The 17,785-nt window shown below is 44.5% G+C and overlaps 1 long non-coding RNA gene across 1 annotated transcript; it reads right to left on the reverse strand.

The window, feature by feature from the left end:
- Positions 1 to 243: 243 nt before the first annotated feature.
- LOC129699939 (uncharacterized) lies at positions 244 to 16,482 on the reverse strand. Its single transcript, XR_008723963.1, has 2 exons — positions 15,963 to 16,482; positions 244 to 775 (listed from the first exon to the last, which is right to left on the reverse strand). It is a non-coding gene; the product is annotated as an uncharacterized LOC129699939 (long non-coding RNA).
- Between the last annotated feature and the right edge of the window lie 1,303 nt (positions 16,483 to 17,785).

Genomic DNA, 17,785 nt, shown 5'->3' on the forward strand with positions numbered 1-17,785 from the left:
CCCATCAAATCTACTCCGCCATTCAATCATGGCCAATCTATCTTTGCCTCTCAACCCCATTCTCCTGCCTTCTCCCCTTAACCCCTGACACAATCGCTAATCAAGAATCTGTTAATCTGTGGCTTAAACATACCCAATGACTTGGCCTCCACAGTTGTCTGTGACAAATGCCAACTAGAGCAAGTTAAAAATATATATTTTAAATGATTTGCATTCATGGAAAGAACAATATCAATTTCCAAATGGGCTTGAACTGAATACTTTCTAGGATTTTTTAGAGGGAATTTAAGAGCAAACTACATTGTTTTGGGTATGGTTATACATAGGCAAACAATATATCAATATATCACACATAGGGTGGTGGGCAGAGGAGGTGATTGAGGCAGGGAATATCCCATCTTGTAAGAAACAGTTGGACAGGTACATGGATAGGACAGGTTTGGAGGGATATGGACCAAACGCAGGCAGGTTGAACAAGTGTAGCTGGGACATGTGTGGGCAAGTAGGGGCGAAGAACCTGATTCCACGCTGTATGACTATGAGTAACCTATGATCACCATTAATGATACCAGACATTAAAAGAAAGTCAGATTTCTTCGGTCATCTGCAGATAAATCTCCTCGCTGTAGCACTTTGGGTCTCAGCCTCTGGTTCGTTTGGGCTGCAACACAGCCACTACGCTGCAATTCCTTTAACATATGATCTTTATTGCAGTTGCATTTTCTTGTTACTGGAGAATCGCGTGCAGCACCAAAAATGTCGTTACCCTGGAAACCTGCAGTAAAAAACGGAAATGGCCCAAAACGTTAATATTCCGTTATATAAATGTTATATGAAGATAACAATAGTGATGGAGTGGGAATAAGCGGAAAGAGTGTTTAGCACCTCAATGATTTTCTTGATCTATAAAAAGTTAATAACTATTTCACTTGGTGGCTGTGTGCCACTGACTTTTAATTGCCAATTTGCACCAAATGTGTTATGTAGACATGATAGCACGATGGGGAGGCTTTTTGTCTTCACTATTATGTTCTGTGCATAGATGGCATGGCAGCTCCTACACCTTACGATTAACGATACACGAGAAATTCACAAGAACGTAAAGAGATAGGTTAGTACAGCTATAAGAACGATGGACATAAAATGCTGGAGTAACTCAACGGGTCAGGCAGTGTCCCCTGGAGGAAAGGAAATGGTGACATTTCGGGTCCAAACCCTTCTTCAATCTGAGAATCGGAGGTGGGGGTGGGAGAAGGGGAAAGGAAACTAGAGGTATGAGAAATGTTCAGCACAAATCCGAGCCAGCACCGACTGATGACCAAGGAAAGAATGAGCCCACAATGGTCCATTGTTGGACTTGGAAGAGGATATATAGATGCGAACAGTGGTACTGGTTGGACAGTAGTACAGTTATATCACAGTTATATACTCCTAATGTACCCTGGGGCTGTTTGCATCTGGGTACTCAGATCTCCCATCCTTGGCAGATTTGCAGCTCCAGGTGATTAGATGTTTCCATTCATGGTTTTGCACCACTTTAGGATAATAACAGATTGTGATTTTTTTTGTGTGTTCCCCTTATCTTGCTCCATAACCAAATTATACAAGGCAATGCTATTTAGCAGCGGAGCTATGCCAGCCAAAAAATGTTCAATTGTAAATAGAACCACTTAACAAAACTCCGTTTGATCCCAATCCCTTTGGAGGTTCCTGATTTCCACAATAATATTCCCACAGGGTAGTGTAAAAATATCAGTATTCACTGTCTGCATGATGGAAGCAAACTTGAATGTCATCAATCAAGACATAGCACTTGCAACAATAAATTTGAATGATGATTATTAAGATATTTTGAGCGAGGAACATTGGCTAATATAATTGCATAACTGCAGATAACAAACTAATTCAACACATTTTGCTTGGTCTAATAAGGTTAGGACAGGGTGTTTAGTTCAGAGGCACAGTGTGGAAACAGGCCATTCGGCCCTCCAACTCCGTGCCAACCAGAAATCACCTCGTAAACAAAACGCTAGGGACAATTTACAGAAACCATTCAACCTACAAACCTGCACGTGCATGGAGTGTGGGAGGAAACCGGAGCTCCCAGGGAAAACCCACGTTGTCACGGGGAGAACGTACAAACTCCATACAGACAGCCTCCATAGATAGGATCAAACCCGTATCTCTGGCTCAGTAAGGCAGCAACTCTACGTGCCGCCCCAATAGATTTGGTGTGACAACGCATAGGGGCAATTAATACATTGGAATAAATGGTCTTTTTTTATCCTTTGACCTAATTTGATAGTATTGCTTCACCTTGCATACTTGGATATATCGGTTGGAGTGCATCATTTAATCTGTTTATTAGACTGTTTGCTGTGTCATTCGGTATAATCTTTCAGGAATTATTTCTTGTCTCCACTACAAAAATATGAACTCCCTCATTAGCAGGTTCTGTGATAATTTGGCTATTTTTGCAATCATGCAACCTTCATACAGATATAATCGGTGAACTATTATAACAAAACTTGCTTCAGAAGACATCAAATACATTAGAAGTAATTTGTGTTAATTCTGCAAAATTGTAGTGTGTAAGTGCTGCTCATCAGGAGTTTTCAATGTGTATGATTCAATGACTGCTATTCCCAACGCTTCAGCTCTTTGTGAAGGAAATTATGAATGCCTTGTGCCAAGTAGAAATGTTATTATTTTGCAAACTAAAATAGGTCAGCAAAGTTAGAGTTCAGCATCCCAATGAGAATTCTAAATGGCCCGCTGAGAAATAAGTCACCTTGATTTTGCAGATGAGGTCGAGGAACACAAGCGCTATTGGCAAGAGTTGGCAGAAACTCATATTATATTTGGTATAGTATGTATTATGATTCTTGTAAATATATTTGCATTTCAGTAATTCTGCACAACCTGTATCCAAAGTCAAGCGTCAAGGGTGTTTAGTTGTCATAGGTACCGATAACTGAAATATGAAAACAGATGTGTAATCATAGTTCATTGTAAAACCCATAATTAGGCAACAAAATCTGGGGGTGCAGGTGCATGGTTCCTTGCAGGTTGAGTGTCTGGTAGATATGGTGGCCAGAAAGGCTTTTGGTACGTTGGCCTTCATCAGTCCGAGTATTGAGTATAGAAGTTGGGAGGTCATGTTGCAATTGTATAAGACGTTGGTGAGACTGCATTTAGAATATTGTGTTCAGTTCTGGGCACCATTTTATAGGAAACATGTTGTCAAAGTTGGAAAGGTTACAGAGAAGATTTACGAGGATTTTGTAAGGACTAGAGCTTTAGGGAAAGGTTGAGTAGGCTGGGACTCTATTCACTGGAGCGCAGGAGGATGAGGGGTGATCATACAGAGGTATATAAAATCATGAGAGGAATAGATTGGGTTGATGCACAGAGTCTCTTGCCCAGAGTAGGTGAATTGAACACCAGAGGACATAGGTTTAAGGTGAAGGGGAAAATATTTAATGGGAATCTAATGGGTAACTTTTTCACACAAAGGGTGGTGGGTGTATGGAACAAGCTGCCAGAGGAGGTTGCTATAGAAACATTTAGATAGGTACATGGATAGGACAGGTTTTGAGGGATATGGACCAAGCACGGGCAGGTGGGGCTAGTATAACTGGGACATTGTTGGCCAGTGTGGGCAAGTTGGGCTGAAGGGTCTGTTTCCACACTGTATCACTCTTTGACTCTCAGGAAAATATAACATTTCTAGGCCCTCATTACCTCTAAAAAGAGTCTGAAGAAGAATCCCAACTGAAAACTACACTTATTCATGTTCTCCAGGAACCACTGACCACTAAGTTACTCCAGCAATTTGTGCCTTTTATTGTAAACCAGCATCTGCAGTTCCTTATTTTTACTGCTGTTACAAAAATTATATTGCATATGCAGCTGTTTTCCTTAGTTTGTAAAAAGCAATAGATGTTCACATCACTCAACGGGTTGCATCATTGAATTGCTCTTGCATCAACTCAGAAGATCATAAGGAATAGTAGAATTAGGCCATTCAGCCCATTTACTCCGCCATTTAATCATGGCTGATCTATCACTCCATCCTAATCCCCTTCTCCTGCCTTCTCCCCATAACCTCTGACACCTGTACTCTGTCTCTCCCTCTCTCTCTCTCCCTCTCTCTCTCCCTCTCTCTCTCTCCCTCTCTCTCTCTCTGTCATTGTAAACCTACCTAAAAGCTATGTGTTCTTGTCAATATAAAGGTTGTTTTAAAAGCAACAGTGCATTCACACTCTGCAAGTTTAGTGTCAGCATGAAACCAAAGCTGCTTCACTAATTGAGGAGTGTTAATTGGGTGTAAAAGACTGACTCTCTCAGCACCTAAACGGAGTGAAACCTCCTACCTCCTGTTAAGCCCGAACAGCAGACTCAGGCTGTGCCTAAGTTGTCTTGGTATCTTCTCTCATTAACACTCCAAGATACTGGAGGATAGCCAGCACTTTAACAAAGATACTTGGTTTGTAAAACACACACATTGTGCAAAGTAACATTCCTCTGCAGAACAAGAGAGTCTCCAGGAATGATCAGATTGAGTTTACTTTAGAGATACAGCAGGGAAAGAGGCCCTTCGGCCCACCGAGTCCGAGCCGTCCAGCGACCCCCGCACAATAACACTATCCTACGCACACAGGGGCCAATTTACAATTTCACCAAGCCAATTAGCGTACAACCAGTACGTTTTTGGAGCGTGGGAGGAAACGGGAGATCCCGGAGAAAACCTACGCAGGTCACGGGGAGAACGTACAAACTACGTACAGGCCGCACCCAACGTCAGAATCGAACCCCGAGTCTCTGGCTCTCTAAGGCAGCTCACTCTGGCTCTCTACCACTGTGCCACCGAGCCACCCACATGGGAAGAAGAGTTGATCAGTTATTAAAGTGCCCCCCCCCCCCCCCCCCCCCCCCCCCCCACTTCCCCGTCCCACCCAGATGAACCCTATTTCTTGTGATAACCCTATTAGCAATGTATAAAATCATGATGGGACATAGATAGGTTGCACAAGGTCCCTTTGCCAGGAATGGAGAACCAGGATCTGGAGGGCCAAGAGTTAAGGTGGGAGAGAAAAAATTAAATAGGAACCTGAGGAATAACTTTTTCTCACAGAGGAACAAGTTGCCAGATGAAGTTGTTGTGGAGGGTGTATTAACAACATTTAAATGTTATTTGGACAGGTGAGGAATGGTTTAGACGAGGGTCAAATGTGAGGAGATAGGATTAGCTTAGATGGGCACTTGGTTGGGATGGTAAGTTGGGATGAAGGCCTTGTTTCTGCACTGTATAACACCTCAACATCAGTGGCACTGCAGTGGAGAGAGTGGAGAGCATAAAGTTCCTCAGTGTGCAAATTACAGACAGCCTCACCTGGTCCAGGAACACCACTGGGACCGTCAAACGGGCCCATCAGCGACCGCACTTCCTGAGGAAACTAAAACAGGCCTCACTCCCCACCAACAACCTCAGGACTTTCTACAGGGGTACGGTGGAGTCTGTACTCATGTACTGCATAAATACGTGGTACTCCACCTGCAACTGCTCGGACAGGAAGGCTCTGCAGAGGGTAGTGAGGGGAGCAGAGAGGATCATTGGCGTCTCCCTACCCTCGGTACAAGAACTGTTCCAGAGCCGCTGTCTGAAAAAAGCTCAGAGAATTGCTAAGGACAAACTGCACCCCCTCCACATACACCTGGATCTCCTGCCATCAGGCAAGAGATATCGAAGCATCAAAGCCCGGACTACAAGACTGCTAAACAGCTTCCTGCCACAGGCTGTGACGCTGCTAAACAGTCACTCTGTACTCACAGTCACTTGATTCTGCGGCTTTGCACTGACACTTTAATATCCGGCACTGGCCACTCAAATCAGCGGCCCCGGACATTTCTATGATTGGTTTATTGTATTTTAACGTTGTTGTTTTACCTGCTTTTAACTATTTATTTCTACTGTTCCATCAGGGACTGGATTGTTTTTAGTGTTATTATGTGTGAAATGTTTTAAATTTCATGTGCGATGCTCCGCTATTCCCTGGGAAACGTCTTCTCATTTTGCACTGTACAACTGTTGCTTGCAAGATGACAATAAAGGTTGATTGATTGATTGACTCTATTACTCAAGAAGGCCAATTTTGTCAATCTCTTCCCCACAAACCTTTCCCAGAGCTGTGAGGATTATTCTCTTAACTGCCCATCCGAATCCCTTTTGAAGGCGGTGATTGTTCCCTGTTCACAACCCTTGCGGGCAGCGAATTTTAGATCATAACCACTCGCAGAGAGAGAAGTCATTCCTGACATCCGCCTTGTACTTTTTGCCCAAATTGTCAAATTTCCTGAGCTTTGAACTTAGCCACTAATGAGAACAGTTTCTCTCTCTTTATTCTTTCTGAACCAGTGTGTGATTTCCATCGGACAAAGATCCTCCACTCTAATTTAACAATACAAATATAGAATCTATTAAGCCTGGTGTGTTAACAGAAATGAATGGAGCTCAGTACTCCGTATCTATATTGATCCATAAATTATACCAACACTTCAGAAATGTGGGCACAGTGGTGTACGATAGAGTTGCTGCCTTACAGCGACTGATACCCTACCCTGACTGCAGGTGCTGTCTGTATGGAATTTATACGTTCTCACCGTGACCTGCGTAGGTTTTCTTCGGGTGCTCCGGTTTCCTCCCACACTCTAAACACGTACGGGTTTATAAATTAATTGGCCTCGGTAAAAGTCATAAATTGTCCCTGGTGTGTGTAGAATAGTATTGGCGAGATCGCTGATCGGCCTGGACTCGATGGGCCGAAGGGCCCGTTTCCACGCTGTGTCTCTTATCTAAACTAAGGATTCAAATTAAAAGCAATCCACAATGGTAGATTTGCACAGAAGGGACTTATTGGTAAGGTGAGACTTTAATTGGACATTTAGTAAACTTATTTTGACAGGTGATCCCTCCTGGGTCTATCATCATTTCAGTGTTGCGTTAAGAACAAGATTGAACCAGCAGGATAAAAAGTGCATTTGAATGGGAAGTATTCAAAAGCACAATCAGAGTTGATTATGCTTGTTGCCTACTGCAAAACAGCTCACATTGTGCCAAAAGGTTCGTTGGCTCTATACGGATATGAAGGAGATGTACTTTAAAGCAATCATTTCTTTTTCTTTCGCAAATAAAGACATATTCCATAACAGCTGGAGATCAATTTTAAGCCCTCCTGAAAACCAATTTGGTTTATCATCCTGCTGATCTGCTTTGATGAAATTCATTGAGACACTTTTTTCCCATTATAATAACCATTATCCAAAAAAACCACAATCAGATCTGATTCCAACATCATCTGTGTTGGTCTTGCAATAATTACATATGCAATTCATTGGCTCAATTTTAGTGACACTCTTGTTCCTGGATCGGGAGCTCTGGGTGCCATTGTCAATCCTCATTGAGGTACAATGAGATTCAGCCCTCATGTTGGGTTATAACCATGAGTTTGGGTAGCTTACAACCAAACAGTATGAACAGTGTAGGAAGTTTCTTATAGAAACTTACAACATTCTTAAGGGGTTGGAGAGGCTAGATGCAGAAAGATTGTTCCCGATGTTGGGGAAGTCCAGAACAAGGGGTCACAGTTTAAGGATAAGGGGGAAATCCTTTGGGACCGAGATGAGGAAAACATTTTTCACACAGAGAGTGGTGAATCCGTGGAATTCTCTGCCACAGAGGGTAGTTGAGGCCAGTTCATTAGCTATATTTAAGAGGGAGTTAGATGTGGCCCTTGTGGCTAAAGGGATCAGGAGGTATGGAGAGAAGGCAGGTACAGGATACTGAGTTGGATGATCAGCCATGATCATATTGAATGGCAGTGCAGGCTCGAAGGGCCGAATGGCCTACTCCTGCACCTAATTTCTATGTTTCTATTTTTCTATGAACTGCCAATGCCGGGCTATACCGAAGATGTAGACAAAATGCTGGAGTCACGTTTAGAAAGGAGATGAGGAGGAGTTTCATGAGTCAGAGGGTAGTCAAACTGTGAAATTCATTGCCACAGATGGCTGCGGAGGCCAAGTCAATTGATAATTTTAAGGTGGAGATTGATAGATTCTTGACTAGTAAGGGTGTCAGGAGTTATGGGGAGGCAGGAGACTGTGGGTTGAGAGGAAAAGGATAGATCAGCCATGATTGATTGGCAGAGTGGACTTGATGAGCCCAATGGCCTAATTCTGCTCGTATGACCTTATGAACCTAACTCATCAGGTCAGGCAGCATCTCTGGAGAAAAGGCATATGTGACGTTTCGGGTTGAAACCAGTCTGAAGATGGGTTCCGATTCGAAGTGTCCACTATCCCTTTTCTCCAGAAATGCTGCCTGCTCTGCTGAGTTACTCCAACATCTTGTGCCTATCTTCAGTATGAACATTGAATTCTCCAATTTTAGGTAATAGCCCCAATCCTTTTTCCCCCATTGCCCCACCTGGGTGTGCACCCATTTCTACCAGCATTCTGCACCTCCCCTTCCCCTCATCCCATTCCACCTTTATCCCTACCTCGGGTTTCACATCTCACTCCAATCCATATCCTGCACCCTTTTGTCTCTGTTTTGCCTCTACCCTTTGTCCACCCATCTCCCCCCATCACAAACTGCCTTTCACCTGCCAAGCTTTCTCCTGCCGCCTCCTCATTCCCAGCTTTCTCCCCTCATCCTTATCCCATTATAATCTATACTAGTACTAAAACGCATCTTGACCACTTCTGGTTTGCATTTTTGTAAATTTATGCAAAAACTGTACCATTTATCGCTAGAATTATCCCGCCACCTTACTCACCGTTCTCCTCTCCTCCAAGCGCACCAGGTTTTGTTCCGATCAGTAGAATTCTTCAAAAGTTATGAAGGTTTAAAAAATCGTGAGATCAGCAGTTTGGTTTTCTTGCCTGTCAGTCACCATGATCGTAACGCCCCTTCTGGCACCCGCTGGACAATTAAGACCCGGAGGCGGGGCTGAGTAGCAAGCCGTGCTGATTGAGTCCGCAAGAGTGGCATCGGGAAAGTCACTGTGGTGTCATGAAAGTCGCTGTGTGGTGTCGGGTAAGCAACTGTGTGGAGTCGGGAAAAGGGGCTGTCCCACTGCTGCAACCTTATTGGCGAGTTTAGAAGAGTTTGCCCTCGACTCATACTCGCAGCATGGTCAACACGAGGTCCTAGGAGGTTTTTGTAACTCTCCTTCATGCTCGAGGACTCAGCTAGGTCGCGGTGTATTCATCAACGTTGAAAAATGCCCGCCAGTAAAAACAGGTCAATATTTTTTTACTTGTAGGTTTAGTCGAAGTAGGTCGTAGTAGGTCGGCATGTTACTCTTAGGTCATCGAGGGTGTGCGTGTGTGAGATATGGAGTGTGTGTGAGAGAGATGGTGTGTGAGTGTGTATGATGGAAGGTGTGTGTGTGTGTGGGTGAGTGTGTGTGTGTGTGTGTGTGTGTGTGTGTGTGTGTGTGTGTGTGTGTGTGTGTGTGTGTGTGTGTGTGTGTGTGTGTGTGTGTGTGTGTGTGTGTGTGTGTGTGTGTGTGTGTGTGAGAGAGAGAGAGAGAGAGAGAGAGAGAGAGAGAGAGAGAGAGAGAGAGAGAGAGAGAGAGAGAGAGAGAGAGAGAGAGAGAGAGAGAGAGAGAGAGAGAGAGAGAGAGAGAGAGAGAGAGAGAGAGAGAGAGAGAGAGAGAGAGAGAGAGAGAGAGAGAGAGAGAGAGAGAGAGAGAGAGAGAGAGAGAGAGAGAGAGGAGAGAGAGAGAGAATCAGATGTAGGGTGTGCATGTGTGTGATGGATGATGTGTGTGTGTGTGTGAGGGATCAGTCCACCAGCCATGGATGACTGAACTGTGAGTCCACCAGCCATGAGTGACTGAATTGTGAGTCCACCAGCTGTAAATGACTGAAGTGTGTCCAAGAATCCATTTTGCCCAAAATGTCCCTCTGGAAACCAGTCCCTTTGGCCCACAATACCCATACTAGGGCTCCAGAAACCCCCCCCCCCCACTCGCCACCAATATTGGATTTTGTGGAGAGGTGGAATATTGTGTTGGGGGACCAGCCCTCCCATGTGAAAATGTCTAATCAGTCTTTAAAATGGTCCTGACACGAAACTTCATCTATCCATGTCCTTCAGAGAGGATGCCTGATCCATTGGGTTATTCCAACACATTGTGTTCATCACTTAGCTACCTGCAAATAACCCATATCCCTCCATTCCAATAGACAATAGACAATAGGTGCAGGAGTAGGCCATTTGGCCCTTCGAGCCAGCACCGCCATTCAATGTGATCATGGCTGATCATCCCCAATCAGTACCCCGTTCCTGCCTTCTTCACATATCCCCTGACTCCGCTATTTTTAAGAGCCCTATCTAGCTCTCTCTTGAAAGTATCCAGAGAACCTGCCTCCACCGCCCTCTGAGGCAGAGAATTCCACAGACTCACCACTCTCTGTGAGGAAAAAGTGTTTCCTCATCTCTGTTCTAAATGGCTTACTCCTTATTCTTAAACTGTGGCCCCTGGTTCTGCCTGATTCCCTGCATATCTGTATGTCTATCCAAAAGTGTTGTTATCAAATGTCATGTTAGACAGCTAAACCAATACTTTCATGCAGTTAAGAGATGGAACTAATTTTCTGTTTAAATATTTGATGCCGATCTCTGACTGTTCCCTATGGTGGAAGTCAAAGATCCCACGGCAGGATTTGGAAAACGAGGAAGGCAGCACATGCACCCTGGCCACTGATTATTCTTTAATCAACACCAGACGCAAATTGCTGGAGTAACATTCTCCAGAGATGCCGCCTGACCTACTGAGTTACTCCAGCACTTTGTGTCTTTTTGCGCAAACCAACGTCAGAAAGGAACTGCAGATGCTGGTTTATACTGAAGATCGACATAATGTGGTGGGGTAACTCAGCAGGTCAGGCAGCATCTCTGGGGAAAGAGGATGGGTGATGTTTCCCATCGGGACCCTTCTTCAGATTCCTTCATACAGAATGAAGAAGGGTCCCGACCCGAAACGTCACCCATCATTTTTACGATACGGCACGATACAATAGAACTTTATTCATCCCAGGAGGGAAGTTGAATTTTCTCCAGAGATGTTCTCTGACTCTCTGAGTTATTCCAGCACTTTGTGTCTAACTTCAGTATCGGCAGAACCTTGTTTCCTCAACATCAGGTTCTCCTGCTACTGATTCAAAAAGCTTATTGTGGCTGTTTGCTGCCACAGCTGGTACACTATAACAAAGGCTGCAACATAAATGAGAACATTTTCTCATGAAAATGGAGATTTCCGTTCACATTTATATTGATAAGTTTAAGTTTCTTATAGAAACTTACAAAATTCTTAAGGGGTTGGACAGGCTAGATGCAGGAAGATTGTTCCCGATGTCGGGGAAGTCCAGGACAAGGGGTCACAGCTTAAGGATAAGGGGGAAATCCTTTAAAACCGAGATGAGAACTTTTTTCACACAGAGAGTGGTGAATCTCTGGAACTCTCTGCTCATAGATGACACGGTTGGCTGTTTGTTGTTCTGCTCCGCATACAAACAGACTTGGGTGGGGGAGGAATGGAGGGAAGGGGGATGCATGGGTTCAATCACTGGGTTGAAAGCTGCCCAAGTCCTTTAGAGAGTGGGGAGAAGGGGAGAGAAGGGGAGAGAAGGGGAGGAAAATGAGTGGAGAAGGAGTAGAGACACTTTTAATAAGCCAGCCAACTTTTAATAAAGTTTAGCAGGCATTTAACAGAGGGTAGTTGAGGCCAGTTCATTGGCTATATTTAAATGTGGCCCTTGTGGCTAAGGGAATCAGGGGGTATGGAGAGAAGGCAGGTACGGGATACTGAGTTGGATGATCAGCCATGATCATATTGAATGGCGGTGCAGGCTCGAAGGGCCGAATGGCCTACTCCTGCACCGAATTTCTATGTTTCTATGTTTCTATGTTTCTATGATAATGCCTCTCGTGGCTTTGGGATGTCAGAAAGCACTTTGGAACTAACATTGTGCATCTGAAGTGTGGTTGCTGTTGGATAATCAGAGCAGCAGCAGCAAGGCAGCATCTTGCAGCAAGGATTCACAATTAGCCATGTGTTAATGACCAGATTGCTGATGAAAACAAGGTAGTGGTACAGTGTTTTGATGCTGGGCCAACATATTGTTCCAGTTAATGTCACAGATGTACTGTTAAACTAACGACTCTGCTTGCTATTATTTTTTAATTTGTCCCAGTGATCCAACGCTTTTCAGTCGCAGGTAATTTACGGTATCTCTGCCCCATTTTATGCATCGTAGGTTTCGTACTAAGATAGACACAAAAGGTTGGAGTAACTCAGCGGGTCAGGCAGCATCTCTGGAGGAAAGGAATAGGTGACGTTTCGGGTCGAGACCCTTCTTCAGACTGAGAGTGAGGGGAAAGGGAAACGAGATATATTAACGGTGATATAGAGAGAGAGATAGAACAAGTGAATGAGAGATGGGCAAAAAAGTAACAATGATAAAGGAAAAAGACCATTGTTGCTGAAAGCTAGGTCTTCTTCTTGCGAATGAAACATAAATAAACCAAAGGAATAGTTAGATCTCAAGCGGGTGTTGAGCATCCAGGTTGTTGTCTCTGCGTCAATGTCCGCCAGGCCCTGAGCTCCATTTGGTGGGTGGTAGAGTGGGCACTCATAGAATATATGGTTGGCTGTTTGTTGTTCTGCTCCGCATACAAACAGACTTGGGTGGGGGAGGAATGGAGGGAAGGGGGATGCATGGGTTCGATCACTGGGTTGAAGGCTGCCCAAGTCCTAGGGAGAAGAGGTGGGGGGAGAGAAGAGGGGGGGGGGGGGAGAGAGAAGGGGGTGGGGGAGGTGAGGGGGTGGGGGGGGGGGGGGGGGGGGGGGGAGTGGAGACACTTTTAAGAAGCCAGCCAACTTTTAATGAAGTTTAGCGGGCATTTAACATTACCGGTCGGTTTTCCTTGGTTCTGAAAACTCCAAAGAGCCAATTAACATGCCCGGTCAGCAAAGGAGATTGCCTACAGCTACCTCAACTGCCTGTAACTACATGGCGACCCCACTGCCACTGCATGCCGACCAATTATTACTCACGGAAACTTTTTCAACATGCTGAAAAATTTCCCTCGACCAAACTGAGGCTGCAAGTATTCGGGAACTTCTCTCAAGCATGAAGGAGAGTTACAGTGACCTCCTAGGGCCACGTGTCGACCATGCTGCGAGTTTGTGGCGAGCGCAAACTCTTCTAAACTCGCAAATTAGGTTGCCATAGTGGGACAGGCCCTTTAGTGTACCAGGTGATCGCTGGTCGGCGTGGACTCGGTGGGCGGATGGGCCTGTTTCCACGCTGTACCTCTAAAGTCTAAAGTTTAAAGTAAAGTGGCATTGAGAAATGGTGGATTGGGAATGGTTACAGGAAATGCGGGGGTGAGGAATGCTGAGGGAGAGGATTTATAGGAATGTGGGAATGGGTTTAAGAAGTGAAAGCTGAGGAATGGATGAGGGTGAATAGGAATTAGGGAAGCAGGCTGGGATGTGGGGTTGGAAAACAGTGTGTGAAATAGAATGAATTTGGCATGAATGTTAGAGGGTGGGTCTGGGAGCAGAGAGTTATGGTTGGGGTGGGGCTGGGGAGAGGGGAACACAGAGTGTAGCGTGGTGGGTTTTGGAGTGTAGATGGGTAATAAGAAGTGGGAACCAAGAGAGTTTGAGATAGAGAGTGGGAATACAGTGTAGAGGTTGGTGAATTTTGGTGAATGCCATAGAAGGAGTGCAGAGAAGGTTCACCAGACTGATTCCTGGGATGTCAGGACTGTCTTATGAAAAAAGACTGGATAGACTTGGTTTATACTCTCTAGAATTTAGGAGATTGAGAGGGGATCTTATAGAAACTTACAAAATTCTTAAGGGGTTGGACAGGCTAGATGCAGGAAGATTATTCCCGATGTTGGGGAAGTCCAGGACAAGGGGTCACAGCTTAAGGATAAGTGGGAAATCCTTTAAAACCGAGATGAGAAGAACTTTTTTCACACAGAGAGTGGTGAATCTCTGGAACTCTCTGCCACAGAGGGTAGTTGAGGCCAGTTCATTGGCTATATTTAAGAGGGAGTTAGATGTGGCCCTTGTGGCTAAGGGGATCAGGGGGTATGGAGAGAAGGCAGGTATGGGATACTGAGTTGGATGATCAGCCATGATCATATTGAATGGCGGTGCAGGCTCAAGGGCCGAATGGCCTACTCCTGCAACTAATTTCTATGTTTCTATGTTTCTATGTGAAAAAGGCTAGAGAATGAGGAAAGGCACTAAATGGTCATTGCAGGATTGGTAATAAGATTGGTTTTACCAGACAACAATATCACATCTTCAGAATTTTCCACTGGTTTATATATTCAATTTTCCACACAGCAGATCTCTCTCCCTTCTGCACAACTGTCAGTTCACATTGATTGGGGAGCTTGACTTTTTGTATCAGCATCCAGGATTATATTCTGTTCAGTTTAGTTTGGTGTAGTTCAGTTTATTGTCACATGTACCGAGGTACAATGAAAAGCTTTAGTTGCATGCTAACCAGTCAGCAGAAAATCTACTGTATACATAATCACATTGGCCCATCCACTTTGTCCAGGTACTTGATAAAGAGAATAAATAATTATATAGCCTTAGGTGGAACTTCGCTCGCCCCCCCTGCAGGAACTATACAACAGGAGGTGCAACTCCAGAGCAAATAAAATCATGGGAGACCCCTTCCACCCCTGCAACGGACTGTTCCAGCTGCTACGGTCAGGCAAACGCCTCCGTTGCCATGCGGTGAGAACGGAGAGGCTGAGAAGGAGTTTCTTCCCAGAGGCCATTCGGACTGTAAATGCCTATCTCACCAGGGACTAACTCTACTGAACGTTTTTCCTTCCATTATTTATTATGTAAAAGAATATTTGTGTTATGATTGTGTTTATAATTTGTTTGGTTGTTTGGTTGTTTGTCTTTTGCACAAAAGTCCGCGAGCATTGCCACTTTCATTTCACTGCACATCTCGTATGTGTATGTGACAAATAAACTTGACTGGACTCGATTTTAACATCACTCTCTACAATTGACAAATGCCTATTGATGTTTCAGATTACACCTCAGATGGGACCATTGAATAATGATGGACCGCTAGTCTGCTGTTCAGGACAGATCTCCAGGAGGGGATGTTTGTTCTGTCAGGGATAGATGTAACGTTAAACTGATGATTTAGGTTCATCTTATGCCCTGCTTGTTTGCATTTGTAACTTAATTGTTCTTTACTGTTTGCAAAATTTGATTTTTGTCTTTTGACAAAACACAAGCCGAACGGCACGGTGGTGCAATGGTAGAGTTGCTGCCTTAAAGCACCAGAAACTTGGGTTTGATCCTGACTACAGGTGCTGTCTGTATGGAGTTATACGTTCTCTCCGTGACCTGCGTGGTGTTTTTTTTCCGGGATCTCCGGTTTCCTCCAACACTCCAAAGCTGTACAGGTTTGTAGATTAATTGGCTTGGTATAATTGTAAATTGACCCTGGTGTATGTATGAAACTAGTGTTAGTGTGCAAAGATTGTTGATCGCTGGGCCGAAAGGCCTGTTTCAACGCTGTATCTCTAAACTAAAACAAACTAAACTAAACAAGCTGTGATCATTACAGTACATGCATGAGCATGAGGGGCGAAATGGCTTCCATCTGTGCAGAGAAAATGGAAATAAAACCAATGTTATTTCTGGGTCCCAAACCTGTCTTTCCTTGGATAGAATTAGTCTCTTTATGATACATGATTATCTGTTTTGAACTTCTCTATGTTGGCTAATCCACCCAAACTGGCAAATTTATCCTGCAATACATAATTAATTCCACTCCGAAAAGGCAAAGTTGAGAAAGCTACTTACAAAAATCTTTGAAATCGAACTTACCTAAGTGACAGCAGTAGTCCATAATTGAATACCAAAATATATGTAATGTGATTAGGTCAACAGAACAGAATGCTGCTTGTGGGGAGAGGAAATAAGAGCAACCACCTTATTCCACTTTCTGACGGGTGAAATCATAACACGGGCTTAAATTAAGAATGGGAAAGAAAAAAATGGTTCCAGTTCAGTTACAGTGATGGTAAATGCCATCTGAAGTAATTCCCAATTAACTCCAAGGCCCTCCTTAAGACTTCAACCTCTGTGTTTCCAGCTTCTTCTGTTCAAGGGCTAAGGTTAATTGAACGGTAAAAAGACACATTATTCCACACATTTTTAAATATTTCCTGTGCGAGTACTGAGCTGTTCAAACAAAAAAAATAGTGGGAAAGCGGGTTCAATAGAGATGAGGGTTTCACTGATGTGACTAATGTTTTGTCTGGCAAGCAACCACATTCCTCCCGTTGTCCTTTCAGTTATGGCTGCAATAACTATCAAAATATTCAATGTCAGGGACCTTTTGGTATTGGATATCCCCTGCAGTTTCTAAAACATACAAAATTTATCTTATCTAATATCTGCAAAATTCCTCATGACTACCTTTTGGCCCAACATTGTAGGGTATGGATTGATTGCGATTGTTTCATGAGCCTTATATTACAATGTTTCTGATACATGAACTGTTGTTTCAATATTCTAATTGCATTACTTCTGCAACTGAATTGATTGTGTGTTGCTGTGAAATGTTGCACCATTGGAATGCACCAGACATTTATTTAGCTTCCTACTGTTATCTTTGCTCACTTTAGGTGATTGATATGGATCTTGTCAGTGATCAGCTATATTTAAAACATGTATTAATGAAAGCTTTCAAGTGAAGGATGTATTTCTTCCACCCTGCTTTTTAGTATAGTTCACTTTAGTTTGGAGATACAGCACGGAAACAGGCCCTTCGGCCCACCTAGTCCACACTGACCAGCAATCCCTGCACATTAACATTATCCTCAACCCACTAGGGACCATTTATATTTATATATCAAGCCAATTAACCTTCAAAGCTGCACACATTTGGAGTGTGGGAGGAAACTAGAGATCCTGGAGGACATGCACATGGTCACGGGGAGAACGTACAAACTCTGCACAGACAGCACCCGTAGTCAGGATCGAACCCGAGGCCCTGGCAGCAACTCTACCACGGCACCATCATGCCGTCCCAAATTAATTTTAAAGAATTATGTATCTTTAAGAGTGCGTAATCAGGGCTGCGGATGTAGCTTGCCGTGGCACAACTCACTGTTGCGGCGGCCCCTCCAACCTGTCTGTCTTTTTTAATTTTTTATCTAGTTAAATGTAGTTGTTTGTGTTTTTTAATAATGTTTTTAACTATGTATATGTGGGGGGTGGGGAGGGGGTAACTTTAAAAAATCTCTTCCCTGCACGGGAGACCCGACCTTTACCCTGTTGGGTCTCCGTTGTCGTTGGGGCCGAGCACCGTGGAGCGGCCTCCAGCCAGAACGACCTGGGGCTCCAGTCGCGGAGCTGCGGACCTACCATCGTTAGGCTGGCCGGCTTCGGAGCGTGGGGAGCGGTGGTGGCTCGCTGCTGCGGCCCGACTCAGGAGCTCGGAAGCTCCAGCTGAAGCCGCAGGTCCAGTGGACTGTGACATCGGGAGCTCGCAGGTCCGGGGTGAGACCCGGAACGCAATTTCTCCAGCCCGTGTCGCGGGGTTGGAACGACCCGGAGCGGGGCCGTGCATCGCCTGGCGCGACTTTAATGGCCGCGGGACATTCTAGCGCCCGCTGGGGACTCCAACTTTGTGACCTTTGGGC

This window comes from Leucoraja erinacea, chromosome 9, assembly GCF_028641065.1.
Source record: "Leucoraja erinacea ecotype New England chromosome 9, Leri_hhj_1, whole genome shotgun sequence".
In the NCBI taxonomy this organism is placed as follows: domain Eukaryota; kingdom Metazoa; phylum Chordata; class Chondrichthyes; order Rajiformes; family Rajidae; genus Leucoraja; species Leucoraja erinaceus.